Source organism: Oncorhynchus clarkii, chromosome 26 (assembly GCF_045791955.1).
Source record: "Oncorhynchus clarkii lewisi isolate Uvic-CL-2024 chromosome 26, UVic_Ocla_1.0, whole genome shotgun sequence".
Classification (NCBI taxonomy): domain Eukaryota; kingdom Metazoa; phylum Chordata; class Actinopteri; order Salmoniformes; family Salmonidae; genus Oncorhynchus; species Oncorhynchus clarkii.
In genome coordinates, this window is record NC_092172.1 from 2,961,844 (window position 1) to 2,980,124 (window position 18,281).

At 42.7% G+C, this 18,281-nt stretch overlaps 1 long non-coding RNA gene across 1 annotated transcript; it reads right to left on the reverse strand.

The window, feature by feature from the left end:
• Positions 1-17,021: 17,021 nt before the first annotated feature.
• LOC139385235 (uncharacterized) lies at positions 17,022-18,281 on the reverse strand. Its single transcript, XR_011628924.1, has 3 exons — positions 18,161-18,281; positions 17,808-17,923; positions 17,022-17,597 (listed from the first exon to the last, which is right to left on the reverse strand). It is a non-coding gene; the product is annotated as an uncharacterized lncRNA (long non-coding RNA).

Here is an 18,281-nt window from a genome sequence, read left to right on the forward strand (position 1 = left end):
GCGGCAGTTACGTAATCAGTCATTTATGAGCGCCTCTGTGGCGAGGATACATACATATCCTACCTACCAGCAAAATGTGTGCTCGTAAAAAATATTTAGAGCACAAAATTAATGCATTTTTATATTTGACTATAAAGCATTTTGAAATTGAATCAGCTAAAATATTGTACATAATTTATGTACAATGATGGTCAGATTGGGAATTTAACCAAGACACTGGGGTTAAGATATCCCTCTAGTGGTGTAGGGGCTCTGCTTTGGCAAAGTGGGTGGGGTTATATCCTACCTGTTTGGCCCTGTCCGGGGGTATCATCGGATGGGGCCACAGTGTCTCCTGACCCCTCCCGTCTCAGCCTCCAGTATTTATGCTGCAGTAGTTTGTGTCGGGGGGGCTAGGGTTAGTCTGTTATATCTGTAGTATTTCTCCTGTCTTATCCGGTGTCCTGTGTGAATTTAAGTATGCTCTCTCTAATTCTCTTTCTCTCTCGCGGAGGACCTGAGCCCTAGGACCATGCCTCAGGACTACCTGGCATGATGACTCCTTGCTGTCCCCAGTCCACCTGGTTGTGCTGCTGCTCCAGTTTCAACTGTTCTGCCTGTGGCTATGGAATCCTGACCTGTTCACCGGACGTGCTACCTGTCCCAGACCTGCTGTTTTTAACTCTCTAGAGACAGCAGGAGCAGTAGAGATACTCGGAATGATCGGCTATGAAAAGCCAACTGACATTTACTCCTGAGGTGCTGACCTGTTGCACCCTCGACAACTACTGTGATTATTATTTGACCATGCTGGTCATTTATGAACATTTGAACATCTTGGCCATGTTCTGTTATAATCTCCACCCGGCACAGCCAGAAGAGGACTGGCCACCCCTCATAGCCTGGTTCCTCGCTAGGTTTCTTCCTAGGTTTTGGCCTTTCTAGGGAGTTTTTCCTAGCCCCCGTGCTTCCTGCATTGCTTGCCGTTTGGGGTTTTAGGCTGAGTTTCTGTACAGCACTTTGAGATGTCAGCTGATGTAAGAAGGGCGATATAAATACATTTGATTTGTTTAACACCCCTACTCTTACAATAAGTGACCACAGATAGTCAGGGCACCCTTTTAATGTCCCATCCAAAAGACAGAACCCCACAAAGGATAATGTCCCCAATAACTGCCCTGGGATCAGAGGAAAGAGTGCCTCCTACTCACACACCAACACAACTTCAAGAAGCATCTGGCCTCCCATCCAGGTACCAACCAAGACCAACCCTGCTTAGCGTCAGTGGTAATCCAGCAGTGGAATGCAGGGTGGTATGCTGGTTGCTGCAAATTCTCTGCAGATTCTATGAAATCCTACTACACTTCAAACACAAGTGTTGAAAGTCTTCAGAAATTGTGGTTTCTTTACCAGATAGATTCCAGGGCCCATATCCACAAAGAATCTTAGAAAAGGTTCTAGGAATCCTGTTAAAACCTGTTTTAAGAAGAAGAAAAATCCCAGTTCAGAGAAGGTTGTAGAATGATGTTAAGACACTGCCCAGACAAAGTCTAAACCAGCAGTAAAATCAACCAGAGATTTGGATATAATGAGGTTTAATGGCAGTTGGAATCCAATACATGTTGCATTACCGCCACCAATTAGACTGGGGTCCCTTATACTTTGCAAGGAATAAAGGGAAAGGGAAAATATAAATAGAAAATGCCCTGCCATCTAATCCTACATTCATTGAAAACCCACCACCCTATTCCACTATTTAAACCTATCTGGCCCTACCTCAGGCCAATGGCCTGAGAGGACGGGACTCCACCACTCAACACACCCTCTAAATCTTCTGACGTCAAATCTCGTACACCCGCCACAACCTTTATTTTCTGTGACTAACGTTCCATCTCTGTGGTACAGTTGATAACCATCGCTATGCACGCTAAAAAGCCTATCTTAGAGAAGCATATACAATACATTACTAAAAGTATGTGGACACCTGCTCTTCGAACATCATTCCAAAATCATGGGCATTAATATGGAGTTGGTCCCCCTTTGCTGCTATTACAGCCTCCACTCTTCTGGGAAGACTTTCTATTAGATGTTGGAACATTGGAAGCAAGTCCCTGCAGTATTCAGCCACAAAAGCATTAGTGACATCGTGCACTGATGTTGGGTGATTAGGCCTGACTCGCAGTCACCTGAAATGCATTTAATTAACAGGTGTGCCTTGTTAAAAAGTGAATTTGTGCTAGCTGTGCCACTAGAGATCCTGGTTTGAGTCCAGGCTCTGTGGCAGCTGGTCGTGGCCAGGAGACCCATGGGGCGGCGCACAATTGGCCCAGCGTCGTCTGGGTTAGGGGAGGGTTTGGCTGGCAGGGATGTCCTTGTCCCAACGCGCTCTGTGGCAGGCCGGGTGCATGAACGCTGACACTGTCACCAGGTGTACGTGGTTTCCTCCAACACATTGGTGTGACTGGCTTCCGGGTTAAGCGGGCATTGTGTCAAGAAGCAGTGCGGCATTGGTTGGGTTGTGTTTCAGAGGACGCACGGCTCTCGACCTTTGCCACTCCCGAGTCCGTACGGGAGTTGCAACGATGAGACAAGACTAACTACCAATTGGATACCACAAAATTGGGGAGATAAAGGGTAAATAAAATAGTTTTAAAAATGTCAATTCTTAATATGTTTGAGACAATCAGTTGTGTTGTCACAAAGGAGGGGTGGGATACAGAAGATGGCCCTATTTGGTAAAAAAACAAGACAATATTATGGCATGAGCAGCTCAAATAGGCAAAGATAAAACGACAGTCCATCCTTACTTTAAGACGTGAAGGTCAGTCAAATGTCAAGAACTTTTAAAGTTTCTTCAAGTGCAGTTGCAAAAACTATCAAGCGCTATGATAAAACTGGCTCTCATGAGAACCGCCAAAGGAAGACCCAGAGTTACCTCTGCTGCAGAGGATAAGTTCATTAGTTACCAGCCTCAGAAATTGCAGCTCAAATAAATACTACACAGAGCTCAAGAAACACACATCACAACTGTTCAGAGGAGACTGCGTAAATCAGGCCTTGTTGGTCGATTTGCTGCAAAGAAACCACTACTAAAGGACACCAATAATAAGAAGAGACTTGCTTCAGCCAAGAAACACGAGCAATGGACATTATACCGATAGAAATCTGTACTTTGGTCTGATGAGTCCAAATGTAAATGTTTTATTTATTTAACCAGGCAAGTCAGTTAAGAACAAATTATTATTTACAATGACGGCCTACCAAAAGGCAAAGCACCTCCTGCGGGGACAGGGGTCTGGGCTCTTCTTTTTTTTATTTTATAAATACAATATAAATACAATATAAATATAGGACAAAACACATCACAACAAGAGAGACAACACTACATAAAGAGAGACCTAAGACAACATAACAAGGCAGCAAAACATGACAACACAGCATGGTAGCAACACAACATGGTAGCAGCACAAAAACATGGTACAAACATTATTGGACACAATCAACAGCACAAAGGTCAAGAAGGTAGAGACAACAATACATCACACAAAGCAGCCACAACTGTCAGTAAGAGTGCCCATGATTGAGTCTATGAATGAAGAGCTTGAGATAAACTGTCCAGTTTGAGTGTTCGTTGCAGCTCAATCCAGTCGCTAGCTGCAGCAAACTGAAAAGAGGAGCAACCCAGGGATGTGTGCGCTTTGGGGACCTTTAACAGAATGTGACTGTCAGAACGGGTGTTGTATATGGAGAATGAGGGCTGCAGTAGATATCTCAGATAGGGGGGAGTGAGGCCTAAGAGGTTTTTATAAATAAGCATCAACCAGTGGGTCTTGCGACGGGTTTACAGAGATGACCAGTTTACAGAGGAGTAAATCTGCAAATCTGATTGCCGAATGGTAAAGAACCTCTAGCTGCTCAAGAGCACCCATACCTGCCGATCTATAAATTATGTCTCCGTAATCTAGCATGGGTAGGATGGCCATCTGAATCAGGGTTAGTTTGGCAGCTGGGGTGAAAGAGGAGTGATTACGATAGAGGAAAACAAGTCTAGATTTAACTTTAGCCTGCAGCATTGATATGTGCTGAGAAAAGGACAGTGCACCTTCTAGCCATACTCCCAAAAACTTGTATGCGGTGACTACCTCAAGCTCTAAACCCTCAGAGGTAGTAATAACACCTGTGGGAGGAGGGGCATTCTTCTTAACAAACCACATGACCTTTGTTTTGGAGGTGTTCAGAACAATGTTAAGAGTAGAGGAAGCTTGTTGGACACTAAGAAAGCTGTTGTAGAGCATTTAACACAAAATCCGGGGAGGGGCCAGCTGAGAATAGGACTATAATCTGCATATAAATGTATGAGAGAGCTTCCTACTGCCTGAGCTATGTTGTTGATGTAAATTGAGAAGAGCGTGGGGCCTAGGATTGAGCCTTGGGGTACTCCCTTGGTGACAGGCAGTGGCTGAGACAGCAGATTCTGACTTTATAAACTGCACTCTTTGAGGTAGTTAGAAAACCAGGCCAAAGACCCCTCAGAGACACCAATACTCCTTAGCCGGCCCACAAGAATGGAATGGTCTACCTTATCAAAAGCTTTAACCAGGTAATAAAAATAGCAGCACAATTGATTGCTTAGAATCAAGGGCAATGGTGACATCATTGAAGACCTTTAAGGTTGCAGTGACACATCCATAACCTGAGCGGAAACCAGATTGCATAACCAAGAGAATACTATAGACATCAAGAAAGCCAGTCAGTTGATTATTGACAAGTTTTTCCAACACTTTTTATAAACAGGGCAAAATAGAAATAGGCCTATAATAGTTAGGATCAGCTTAATCGCGCCCTTTAAATAAAGGACGAACTGTGGCTGCCTTCCAAGCAATGGGAACCTCCCCAGAAAGGAGAGAGGTTAAAAAGGTTGGAGATAGACTTTGCGATGATAGGGGCAGGAACCTTAACTAAAGAAGACAGGGTCTAAACCATCTGACACAGATGTTTTTTGAGGTTCAAATTTAAGGAGCTCCATTAGCACCTCAGACTCAGTGACTGCCAGCAGGGGGAAACTTTGTAGAGGGGCAGGGGAAAAGGAGAGAGAAGCATCGGGGATAGTCTCATTAGAAGGGGTGGGAGATGAGAAAATGTTGGACGGGCAAGGATGCATGGCTGAGTCAAATAGGAATCCTGACTTACTGAAGTGGTGATTAAAGAGCTCAGCCATGTGCTTCTTGTCAATAACAACCACATCATCAACATTAAGGGACATGGGCAGCTGTGATGAGGAGGGTTTATTCTCCAGGTCTTTAACCGTTTTCCAGAACTTCTTGGGGTTAGACCCACAGAGAGAGAACTGCTCCTTAAAGTAACGAACTTTGGCCTTCCGGATAGCCTGAGTGCACTTGTTTCTCATTTGCCTGAATGAGAGCCAGTCAGCCTGAGTATGCGTGTGCCGATCCTTTCGCCAAATGCAATTCTTGAGATGGAGTAACTCTGCAAGATCACAGTCGAACCAGGGGCTGAACCTGTTTGTAATTCTCATTTTCTTTATGGGAGGCGTTTGTTAACAATACCACTGAAAATATCAAAAAAGAAGGTCCAAGCATCTTTGACAGAGGGGATCAAGCTGATTCTATACCATTTTAGAGAGGTCAGTTCATGAAGGAAGGCTTGCTCATTAAAGTTTTTTTTAGCAACTGTCTATGACAAATCAGAACAGGTCGTTTCACTGAGCAGCCATTACGAATACAGGCTGTAAAACAGTGATCAGTAAGGTCATTACAGAAAACACCAGACTGATACCTATCAGGATCATTTGTGAGGATAATGTTGGGGAGAGTAGCCTTTTCTGGGTGTTTGGAGTCATACCTTGTGGGATTGGTGATAATCTGAGAAAGATTTAGGGAGTCCCATTGCTTTAGGACTTGGTCAGGTGATTTAAGCATGTCCCAGTTTAGGTCACCTAGCAGGACAAATTCAGACTTAGTGTAAGGGGCCAGGAGAGAGCATAGGGCAGGTAGTGTACAGGCCGGTGCTGATGGACGACGATAGCACCCAGCAACAGTCAACAAATAGCTATTTAAAAGTTTAATGCTTAAAACCAGCAAATCAAATTGTTTGGGGACAGACTTGGTAGAGACAACTGAGCACGGAAGGTGATCCTTGGTAAAGATTGCCACTCCCCAACCTTTGGAAGATCCGTCTTGCCAAAATCCTCTGAGGATCCTTCCCCCTTGAACCATCTTCCTCCACTTTTCTTTTCTCAGCATAGGACACCCTCTGCACTACTCTAACCCTGGCAACCTCAACCTGCCTCTCTCGCACCGGACACTTCTGATCGCCAGCCCCATGAGCACCCCTACAATTAACACATACTGCTTCTTTCCCCAATACTACACATTCCTTTGAATCAAGCCCTTCTGCACACTTCTCACACCTTGGAACCTCCCTCCTACACACTGCTGCCACATGCCCATAAGCTTGATACCTGTAACAACGTAATGGATTTGGCACATAAGCTTGTACGGGATAACTGAAATATCCAAACATCACTTTGTCAGGCAAAGATTCAACTCAAAAGGAACAGACTATGATTCTTCTCTTTCACCACTCATGCCATCCTGTCTGTGTCGCATTGTTAGGTTCTAAATATCAGAGTAAGAAATTTAAGGATGCTATGAAAGCTCCAACCAAGTTTATTCGCCCAAAAGATCGAACAACTGAACAGACAAAGACATATGTGGCCCGATTCAGGAAACTAGGCGTATGTCGCAAGTCACAACTTCACAGGTGAGCTGTTTGAAAGTAAAAAATAGTTTTTTTATCAAAATGCATTTGTCAGAAATGCCTTATTCAACATGTGAACTTTCATGTGCCTTAATATCAAACTTGTATGCCATCTGTAAATACGAATACAATTGTTAAATGACAAGCCTAGTTGGTTTAGCCACAGAAAAAGTGAGCAACCTTCCCGCTAACCATGATTGGCTGCGATAATGAGTGGGCTGGACATGCCGAGAGATGAGTTTGGATTGGTCGACCATATAGCACGTGTCTATTGGAGCTGCTCAGTATGTTTAGGTAATCGTGTCGAACGCGGCTTTAACTTATTTTTTAAAAGTGCGTAGTAAAACTGCATAAACCTAATGTCAAGTTAAAGTGTACTGTTACCTAGCTAATGTTATGTGTATGCTCTCCACTTTCTGGAGGACCGAGTTTTGAAATCAGTAGAATTCAAGTTTGATAGCTAAGGAGATGGAGAAAACACCAGTCTGGATTACATCGTCAAACTAATGCAGCCATGAATGGCATCAGACAGGAGATGGGTCCAACCATGATGTGTACTGGTAAGATTCAGATATTACACATTTATAATTTTGACAAGAGTGGTTTCCTTTCAAGTGTACTGTTAGCTAATGTTAGCTGGCTGGGACGCTAAATAACGTTATGTGTAGGATTTTATTCTTCATATCTCAGACATTTGCTTGACTAGCTAAAGCCATAGAACCTGGTTGGTTTGCTACCTGCAGATTCATGAAGGGTAGTAACGTCATGAGTTGTGATTATGGTCCATTGTTAAAGTGTACTGCTAGCTAGCTAGCTAATGTTAGCTGGCTGGCTCGCTAACTAACGTTCCATCATGCATTGGGATCCATTGTTTACCTAGCTAGCCATCTAGCTACAGTGGGGCAAAAAAGTATTTAGTCAGCCACCAATTGTGCAAGTTCTCCCACTTAAAAAGATGAGGCCTGTAATTTTCATCATCACTTCAACTATGACAGACAAAATGAGAAAAAAAATCCAGAAAATCACATTGTAGGATTTTTAATGAATTTCTTTGCAAATGGTGGAAAATAAGTATTTGGTCAATAACAAAAGTTTATCTCAATATTTTGTTATATACCCGTTGTTGGCAATGACAGAGGTCAAACGTTTTCTGTAAGTCTTCACAAGGTTTTCACACACTGTTGCTGGTATTTTGGCCCATTCCTCCATGCAGATCTCCTCTAGAGCAGTGATGTTTTGGGGCTGTTGCTGGGCAGCACGGACTTTCAACTCCCTCCAAAGATTTTCTATGGGGTTAAGATCTGGAGACTGGCTAGGCCACTCCAGGACCTTGAAATGCTTCTTACAAAGCCACTCCTTCGTTGCCCGGGCGGTGTGTTTGGGATCATTGTCATGCTGAAAGACCCAGCCACGTTTCATCTTCAATGCCCTTGCTGATGGAAGGAGGTTTTCACTCAAAATCTCACGATACATGGCCCCATTCATTCTTTCCTTTACACGGATCAGTCGTCCTGGTCCCTTTGCAGAAAAAAGCCCCAAAGCATGATGTTTCCACCCCCATGCTTCACAGTAGGTATGGTGTTCTTTGGATGCAACTCAGCATTCTTTGTCCTCCAAACACAACGAGTTGAGTTTTTACCAAAACGTTATATTTTGGTTTCATCTGACCATATGATTCTCCCAATCTTCTTCTGGATCACCCACATGCTCTCTAGCAAACTTCAGGCGGGCCTGGACATGTACTGGCTTAAGCAGGGGGACACGTCTGGCTGCAGGATTTGAGTGCCTGGCGGCGTAGTGTGTTACTGATGGTAGGCTTTGTTACTTTGGTCCCAGCTCTCTGCAGGTCATTCACTAGGTCTCCCCGTGTGGTTCTGGGATTTTTGCTCACCGTTCTTGTGATCATTTTGACCCCACGGGGTGAGATCTTGCGTGGAGCCCCAGATCGAGGGAGATTATCAGTGGTCTTGTATGTCTTCCATTTCCTAATAATTGCTCCCAAGGTTGATTTCTTCAAACCAAGCTGCTTACAGGTCTACAATGTTGTTTCTGGTGTCCTTTGACAGCTCTTTGGTCTTGGCCATAGTGGAGTTTGGAGTGTGACTGTTTGAGGTTGTGGACAGGTGTCTTTTATACTGATAACAAGTTCAAACAGGTGCCATTTATACAGGTAACGAGTGGAGGACAGAGGAGCCTCTTAAAGAAGAAGTTACAGGTCTGTGAGAGCCAGAAATCTTGCTTGTTTGTAGGTGACCAAATACTTATTTCCCACCATAATTTGCAAATAAATTCATTAAATATCCTACAATGTGATTTTCTGGATTTTTTTCCTAATTTTGTCTGTCATAGTTGAAGTGTACCTATTATGAAAATTACAGGCCTCTCTTGTCTTTTTAAGTGGGAGAACTTACACAATTGGTGGCTGACTAAATACTTTTTTGCCCCACTGTAGATTTCTTAACAGCAGACTCTCGTCTTAGTGTGCCAGAGCGCAGAATAACTGATGCATTTTAAATGCTCAACACCTGTTGAATATGTCCGGTGTCAGTAAATGTTGGCAACAAAGCGTATTTCAATTGTTGCCAGCAGCACAGTTAGTCACCAACACTCTGGATAACATGAAAAAAGCCTAACCAGCTCTGCTAGGGCGAGTAAAATGGTCAGAGTGGGGTGTTCTCTCATTATGTGTCTGGAAGTAGCTAGCCAATGTTAGCTTGGGTGCTGGACTAGTTGTGAGGTCAGAGCATTCGGAACAACCCCACTTATTGGCCAGAGCTTCCAGTGTGCGCTCTGAATGTGAAACCACAGGGACAGTAATGTTCAGTGAGCTGTGTTTTTTTTCTCTCTCTCTCTCATCTGGAAGTAGCTGGCAAGTTAGTACAGAACGGTTGGATCAACCCTTAAAGAGATGAGTGGGGCTAAGGCTTAAGAGGGTGTGAACAATGCTGAATGAGTGCAGACAAAGAAGGGCTCTCCATTAGTAGTACGAATACATTGAAAGATGGTTCTCAAAAGCGAGTTACTTTCCCATTGTTTCCTCAAATGCAGTGTATGATATGCCATTTTGTAGCTCTGTCTCTACTTTTACCCAATGAAAATAACAGAAATTCAAATGTTGCAACATAAGACCGAATCCAGGTGCTGAGTCACATATTTTCACCAGTGGTAGTATATATACACCCCAATTTGGGTGACATAATGTTTAGAGAGAAGGAGGACATCTCTATTGCTAGGCAGGAAATTAAGTGATGCTGGCAATAAACTGTTCCTTCTCCTTTAATGTGACCTGACCTCGACCCCCTTCCTTACTAATCCACATATCTCCATCCTTATCAGTTCCTGCCACATGTGATTCTTTCCCTCACTCAGTACATTCCAAGCTTAACTGCATCCGCCATATACATTCCTCCTACAGATAACCATTAACTTCTGGTGTAGAAACCAGACTATGGCACCCTTCATGTCTCTACTATAACTAATGATGAATAATATTTAAAGTAAAAAAATCCGAACCCATCAGCACCAAATGAAAAGCATCACAAACACCGGGAATCTTCCCCTTCAGTTGGTCTACTTTCACATTTACAGCTACCCTAGTAGCTTTTCTTGAGAAAAAATAAATGACAGCTCGTCCCCATTCGCGCAGCACCCGCTCCCCTCTGATGTTATTTTAATGGACAATTTTTTTTGCTTTTCTTTCAAAAACAAGGACATTTCTAAGTGACCCCAACCTTTTGAACGGTAGTGTATGTCTCCACCCTAACAATGAGATTTGTTGTCCAAAGAGCAGAACAGCAGGCTGTCAAGCTTACACCTATTACTCACTTAGGATTGGTGGATACATCTCGTTATTTTAGTACCTTATTGAATATGGTGTTGAACAGCAAGTATTCAATGGAGAGAAACGATGCTACTAGCCACATGTCATGAATATGCATAGCCATCTTGAGACAACTCCGATATAAAGTGTACAAAACGTCTATTAGATCAAATAAATCTCACATAGAAAATAAGCCATTACATTTTTTGTGAACCAAATTCGACACCTTCTCATTGACCTCCATACAAAAACTCCTCGCTTTGTAAGCAAAAGAAACGAAACAACGCCACCTGCTATAGAAGACAGCATTTTTGTCCCATTGAGCTATAATAAGAACTAGAGACAGCCTCCAAGATACCCAACCAAAATCTACTTGCGTACGCTGATTCGTGGGGGCTGACATTCAGTTTCAGGATCCCATTAGTACATGTGCACTGGCACTGGAGCCCAGCCGAGCACAGTGTGTGCAGCTTGCACATGCATTCCAGCCCGAGCTAAGAGCGAGGTCGTGGATCAGTGGGGGAGGGGAAATCTGCAGGCATTAAGCACCACCACACAACCCTGTCACAACCACTGGAAACATGAAGAACATTTTGTGTATGCAAGTAAGTAATTCAGGACTATGAGGACAGTGCTTCTAGCTTGCTCTATACAGTTGAAGTCGGAAGTTTACATACACCTTAGCCAAATAAATTTAACTCCGTTTTACACAATTCCTGACATAAAATTCTAGTTGAAATTCCCTGTCAGTTTGGATCACCACTTTATTTTAAAAATGTGAAATGTCAGAATAATAGTAGAGAGAATGATTTATTTCAGCTTTTATTTCTTTCATCACATTCCCAGTGGTCAGAAGTTTACATACACTCAATTAGTATTTGGTAGCATTGCCTTTAAATTGTTTAACTTGGGTCAAACGTTTTGGGTAGCCTTCCACAAGCTTCCCACAATAAGTTGGGTGAATTTTGGCCCATTCCTCCTGACAGAGCTGGTGTAACTGAGTCAGGTTCGTAGGCCTCCTTGCTCGCACACGCTTTTTCAGTTCTGCCCACAGATTTTCTATGGATTGAGTTCAGGGCTTTGTAATGACCACGCCAATATCTCGACTTTGTTGTCCTTAAGCCATTTTGCCACAATTCTGGAAGTATGCTTGGGGTCATTGTCCATTTGGAAGACCCATTTGCGACCATCATTTTCCTTCCTCATACTGTCTATTTTGTGAAGCGCACCAGTCCCTCTGCAGCAAAGCACCCCCACAACATGATGCTGCTACAGGCGTGCTTCACGGTTGGGATGGTGTTCTTCAGCTTGCAAGCCTCCCCCTTTTTCCTCCAAACATAACGATGGTCATTATGGCCAAACAGTTCTATTTTTGTTTCATCAGACCAGAGGCCATTTCTTTGTCCCCATGTGCAGTTGCAAACCGTAGTCTGGCTTTTTTATGGCGGTTTTGGAGTAGTGGCTTCTTCCTTGCTGAGCGGCCTTTCAGGTTATGTCGATATAGGACTCGTTTTACTGTGGATATAGATACTTTTGTACCCGTTTCCTCCAGCATCTTCACAAGGTCTTTTGCTGTTGTTCTGGGATTGATTTGCACTTTTCGCACCTAAGTACGTTTGTCACACCCTTGACCATAGAGAGCCATTGTTTCTCTATGGTGTAGTAGGTCAGGGCGTGACTAGGGAGTGATCTAGTATATCTATGTCTATGTTGTGTTCTAGTTTCTATGTTGGTGTTTTGTATGATTCCCAATTAGAGGCAGCTGGTAGTCGTGGTCTCTAATTAGGGATAATATTTAAATAGTTATTTTTCCCACCTGTGTTGGTGGGATCTTGGTTATGTGTCGTTGCCTGTGAGCACTTCATTGTCTTCACGTTTCGTTCATTCTTTATTGTTTCTGTGCGTTTCAGTTAATAAACATGTGGAAACCATATCCACGCTGCACCTTGGTCTGATAATTCTTATGACGAACGTGACAACGTTCATCTCTAGGAGACAGAAAGTGTCTCCTTCCTGAGCGGTATGACAACTGCGTGGTCCCATGGTGTTTATACTTGCGTACCATTGTTTGTACAGATGAACATGGTACCTTCAGACGTTTGGAAATTGCTCCCAAGGATGAACCAGACTTGTGAAGGTCTACATTTTTTTCTGAGCTGAGGTCTTGGCTGATTTCTTTTGATTTTCCTATGATGTCAAGCAAAGAGGCACTGAGTTTGAAGGTAGGCCTTGAAATACATCCACAGGTAAATCTCCAATTGACTCAAATTATGTAAATTAGCCTATCAGAATCTTCTAAAGCCATTACATCATTTTCTGGAATTTGAGAGCCAGAAATCTTGCTTGTTTGTAGGTGACCAAATACTTATTTTCCACCATAATTTGCAAATAAATTCATTAAAAATCCTACAATGTGATTTTCTGGATTTTTTTTCTTCTCATTTTGTCTGTCATAGTTGAAGTGTACCTATGATGACAATTACAGGCCTCTCTCATCTTTTTAAGTGGGAGAACTTGCACAATTGGTGGCTGACTAAATACTTTTTTGCCCCACTGTATAGCCACTGATATTGTGAGTGATGTCAAACCAATATTAGGAGTGATGTCTGATACGGCTTTCTGTGAATATAGGTGGACCATCCTCTCTTACCCCTGCCAGAACTCTCCAGCCTGTCAATTCAATGAGTTCAGCATGAGGTTCTTTATATCCTGTTTTCAAAACAATCAACAATTGCTTAATCAGAGTAACACTGGTTCAGATAATATCTATTTACAAAGGAATATTTTAACTAAAAACTATGTAATTTAATCAATCAACATCCCGCATCCTCACATAAAACTAAAAGCCCTTGTCTATGATGTGCTTCTCTATATATATATATATATATATATATATATACACACATACACACACACACACATATATACATATATATATATATATATATATATATATATATATATATATATATATACACATATATATATATATATATACACACATATATATATATATATATACACACATATACATATATACATACACATATACATATATATATACATACATATATACATATATATATACATACATATATACATATATATATACATACATATATATATACACATACATATATATATACACATACATATATATATATACACATACATATATATATATATACACATATATATATATATATATATACACATACATATACATATATACATACACACACACACACACACACAGTGAGGGGGGAAAAGTATTTGATCCCCTACTGATTTTGTACGTTTGCCCACTGACAAAGAAATGATCCGTCTATAGTTTTAATGGTAGGTTTATTTGAACAGTGAGAGACAGGATAACAACAAAAATCCAGAAAAACGCATGTTAAAAATGTTATAAATTGACTTGCATTTTAACGAGGGAAATACATATTTGACCCCTCTGCAAAACATGACTTAGTACTTGGTGGCAAAACCCTTGTTGGCAATCCCAGAGGTCAGACGTTTCTTGTAGTTGGCCACCAGGTTTGCACACATCTCAGGAGGGATTTTGTCCCACTCCTCTTTGCAGATCTTCTCCAAGTCAGTAAGGTTGAGGCTGACGTTTGGCAACTCAAACCTTCAGCTCCCTTCACAGATTTTCTATGGGATTAAGGTCTGGAGACTGGCTAGGCCACTCCAGAACCTTAATGTGCTTCTTCTTGAGCCACTCCTTTGTTGCCTTGGCCGTGTGTTTTGGGTCATTGTCATGCTGGAATACCCATCCACGACCCATTTTCAATGTCCTGGCTGAGGGAAGGAGGTTCTCACCCAAGATTTGACGGTACATGGCCCCGTCCATCGTCCCTTTGATGTGTTGAAGTTGTCCTGTCCCCTTAGCAGAAAAACACTCCAAAGCATAATGTTTCCACCTCCATGTTTGACGGTGATGATGGTGTTCTTGGGGTCATAGGCAGCATTCCTCCTCCTCCAAACACGGTGAGTTGAGTTGATGCCAAAGAGCTCCATTTTGGTCTCATCTGACCACAACACTTTCACCCAGTTGTCCTCTGAATCATTCAGATGTTCATTGGCAAACTTCAGACGGGCATGTATATGTGCTTTCTTGAGCAGGGGGACCTTGCAGGCGCTGCAGGATTTCAGTCCTTCACTGCGTAGTATGTTACCAATTGTTTTCTTGGTGACTATGGTCCCAGCTGTCTTGAGATCATTGACAAGATCCTGTTCTGGGATGATTCCTCACCATCCTCATGATCATTGCAACTCCACGAGTTGAGATCTTGCATGGAGCCCCAGGCTGAGGGAGATTGACAGTTATTTTGTGTTTCTTCCATTTGCGAATAATCGCACCAACTGTTGTCACCTCCTCACCAAGCTGCTTGGCGATGGTCTAGTAGCCCATTCCAGCCTTGTGTAGGTCTACAATCTTGTCCCTGACATCCTTGGAGAGCTCTTTGGTCTTGGCCATGGTGGAGAGTTTGGAATCTGATTGATTGCTTCTGTGGACAGGTGTCTTTTATACAGGTAACAAACTGAGATTAGGAGCACTCCCTTTAAGAGTGTGCTCCTAATCTCAGCTCGTTAACTGTATAAAATACACCTGGGAGACAGAAATATTTCTGATTGAGAGGGGGTCAAATACTTATTTCCCTCATTAAAATGCAAATCAATTTCTAACATTTTTGACATGCGTTTTTCTGGATTTTTTTGTTGTTTTTCTCTCTCACTGTTCAAATAAACCTACCATTAAAATTATAGACTAATCATTTCTTTGTCAGTGGGCAAAAGTACAAAAAAATCAGCAGGGGATCAAATACTTTTCCCCCTCACTGTATAAACTCTTTAAGGCTATGGTGGATGGCATCTAAAAATATATAGAATTGCCTCAAGGGGTGAAAAACGCAGAAATAGGCCAGGGCCATTATGTTTTATGTGAGGATGGCTTAAAAGTGTCCGCTTGCTTCCAAGCCGAAACAGTTCAAATATTATGACAACATTTTGTGACAATTATTGATCGTTTTGGACTTCGTTAAGTTTTTTCCCGGCTGTTCGGGCACAACATTTTTGCAGAGGAGATCTTAGTCGCACAATTTTGCATCTGACTAGGATGTTTGGTGCATTATTTCTCGAGTCGTCTCTCGTTGAACAACATCAGGCACTTCATTAAAGAGTCCCTACTGTTGACCAATCGCCGATGAGGTGGCGTGTTTTGGCTGGGAAGCATGCAGACCTTACCCAGTGCCCTCCCAAACCCTGAACAAATGAAGACAAGGGAGCTTCAGTGGGCACTCCTAATGGGCGAGTAGGACATACAGGAGGAGGAGTGGTATCGAGATGAGGGAGCTCCCTGGCGTTGGCCAGGGATATGGTCACGTTCATGTTGCTGTAAACTATAGGCTGATCTGGTCCTACTTATATGTATTCTTTTATATATGTTACCTGTAAATAGTTCCCAAAAGCTTTGTGCTTTTACTGAGTGCCTACTTGTTTTCTTTCTTGTTCACAAATACCATCAAGACCTCCAGTGGTGTCAGGTTACAAACTGACTGCTGCTGGTCCACTGTACATCAGTTCACTTCAGTGTATAAGGGAATGGAGTCTGACTTTTAACATTGTAGCCCTGAGGGACACGATTACAGAATATGATTACACAGTTGCTGTGAGTTGCAAAGAAATAACATAACCTGCAAGCTTGTATGAAATACACACAAAATGTTCAGCTAAATGATTAATGCGTTAGTCCATTTGGCTGGGTGGCACATGGGCCGAGTCAAGCACAGATTTCAGAAATGTCTGTTGTCCACTCCAGAGATTGGACAGTTTGAGCTGGTGATCCCGCTTCTCGGGGCATAGTGTCTATCAACAGGGCACATATACATTATCTTCAGTATGAGGAAGGAGGAGAACATGATCAGATGGAGAGGTACTGGGTGATAAGGGGTTTCTCTAGCCATGTGTGTCAAAATATATTGGATTGGAATTATTGTGACCAGACTACGTCATTGCAAGTCGAAGACTTGTTCAAATAGAGAGATAACATGCATACATTCACTATGTTTACATTCTGAGCTGCCATGTGGAGCAGGTTGAAGGCTAACTACTTGTCCGTATGAACGCCACAGACATTGTACTTGATCAGGAGGGCCGCAATGTGCATGTGCTGTAGAGGAGAGAAGAGGACAGAAGAAAAAAAGCAAGAGAGACAGCGGACATGATTTAACATCCTCATGACATGCCTAAAGACTGACATTCACACTAATACATATGTAGGCTTTCCACTGTCTCATCACAGAATGGGTGATATTTTAAGTGATGGAAGGGATGGTTTTCTGAACTAAACAATGCATACAATGTCTTCTAAAGCCTGATGACATCCAAGCTGTTACATCCAAGCTGCCAATGTCAGAGTATGTGTTTTGTATGCATCATCTATGTCTTTGTAAAAACCTTATAGCAAACCGTACAGCATGTAAAACATCTTCAAGGGCCTGATGTATTCTTTGTAGTGACTCACCCCATATCAGGCTGTGTTGCGCAGGGAGATGAGCCTCCTTTGACCTGAGCGTTGTCGTCCGCCCCGTGCTCAAGGAGAGCAGCATCTCCTTCCGGCTTGTCCTGGATGCCCGTGTCTCCCTCCTTCACCTGAGCGTTGTCCTCAGCCCCGTGCTCAAGGAGAGCAGCATCTCCTTCCAGCTTGTCCTGGATGCCTGTGTCTCCCTCCTTCAACTGAGCGTTGTCATCAGCCCGGTGCTCAAGGAGAGCAGCATCTCCTTCCAGCTTGTCCTGGATGCCCGTGTCTCCCTCCTTCACCTGAGCGTTGTCCTCAGCCCCGTGCTCAAGGAGAGCAGCACCTCCTTCCAGCTTGTCCTGGATGCCTGTCTCCCTCCTTCACCTGAGCGTTGTCCTCAGCCCCGTGCTCAAGGAGAGCAACATCTCCTTCCAGCTTGTCCTGGATGCCCGTGTCTCCCTCCTTCACCATGTCCAAAGACATGTTACCATCACAGTTCTTCTTGGTGGGACACACACACACACACACACACACACTAGTCATTCAAATGTATGAAAAGCATCTCACGTAAAAGGATATCATTTTTTATATATATATATATATATATAATGGTAATGACAATTTTTTTTTTTAAAGCATCCAGGTAGCCTTCAGTCAATCAAACAATTATTTTTGAAGATCCAATAGGAAAGGCACAGGAAGGAAGACCTTGAGCATCAGCAGATCTCTTAGCTATTTTCCCTTGGCTGCAGCCTCAGAGGGGTGAAATTCCACAGGTCAGCTACGTTGACCGATGCCCTGTTTCTCACCAACAGCTCAGCGACCTCAGTGACAGTGGGAGCAGACACACAGGGACACTAGAATAAAGAACATTTCAAATGTACTGTATGTATGTAGTGCTAAAACTAAACTCGATGATAAAGATGTATTTAGTCAATGCAGAACTAAAGCCAACTGAAAGACAGTAGGGTGTACTAGTCAGACAACACATAACCAAATGTAGAGAGTAAAATATAAAAAACGGAATCTTTGCATTTAACCAATATGCTGTACTAATGTACCATTGATTTTCTGCTTAGGTTTGTCCATCTCGGATACTCTCTGCTAAGAAAGTGTGGGAACTTAGCCTGGTGACAACAGCGGCCTGCAGCTTCACTGTAGTCAGTTAATCAAAGTCTCCGG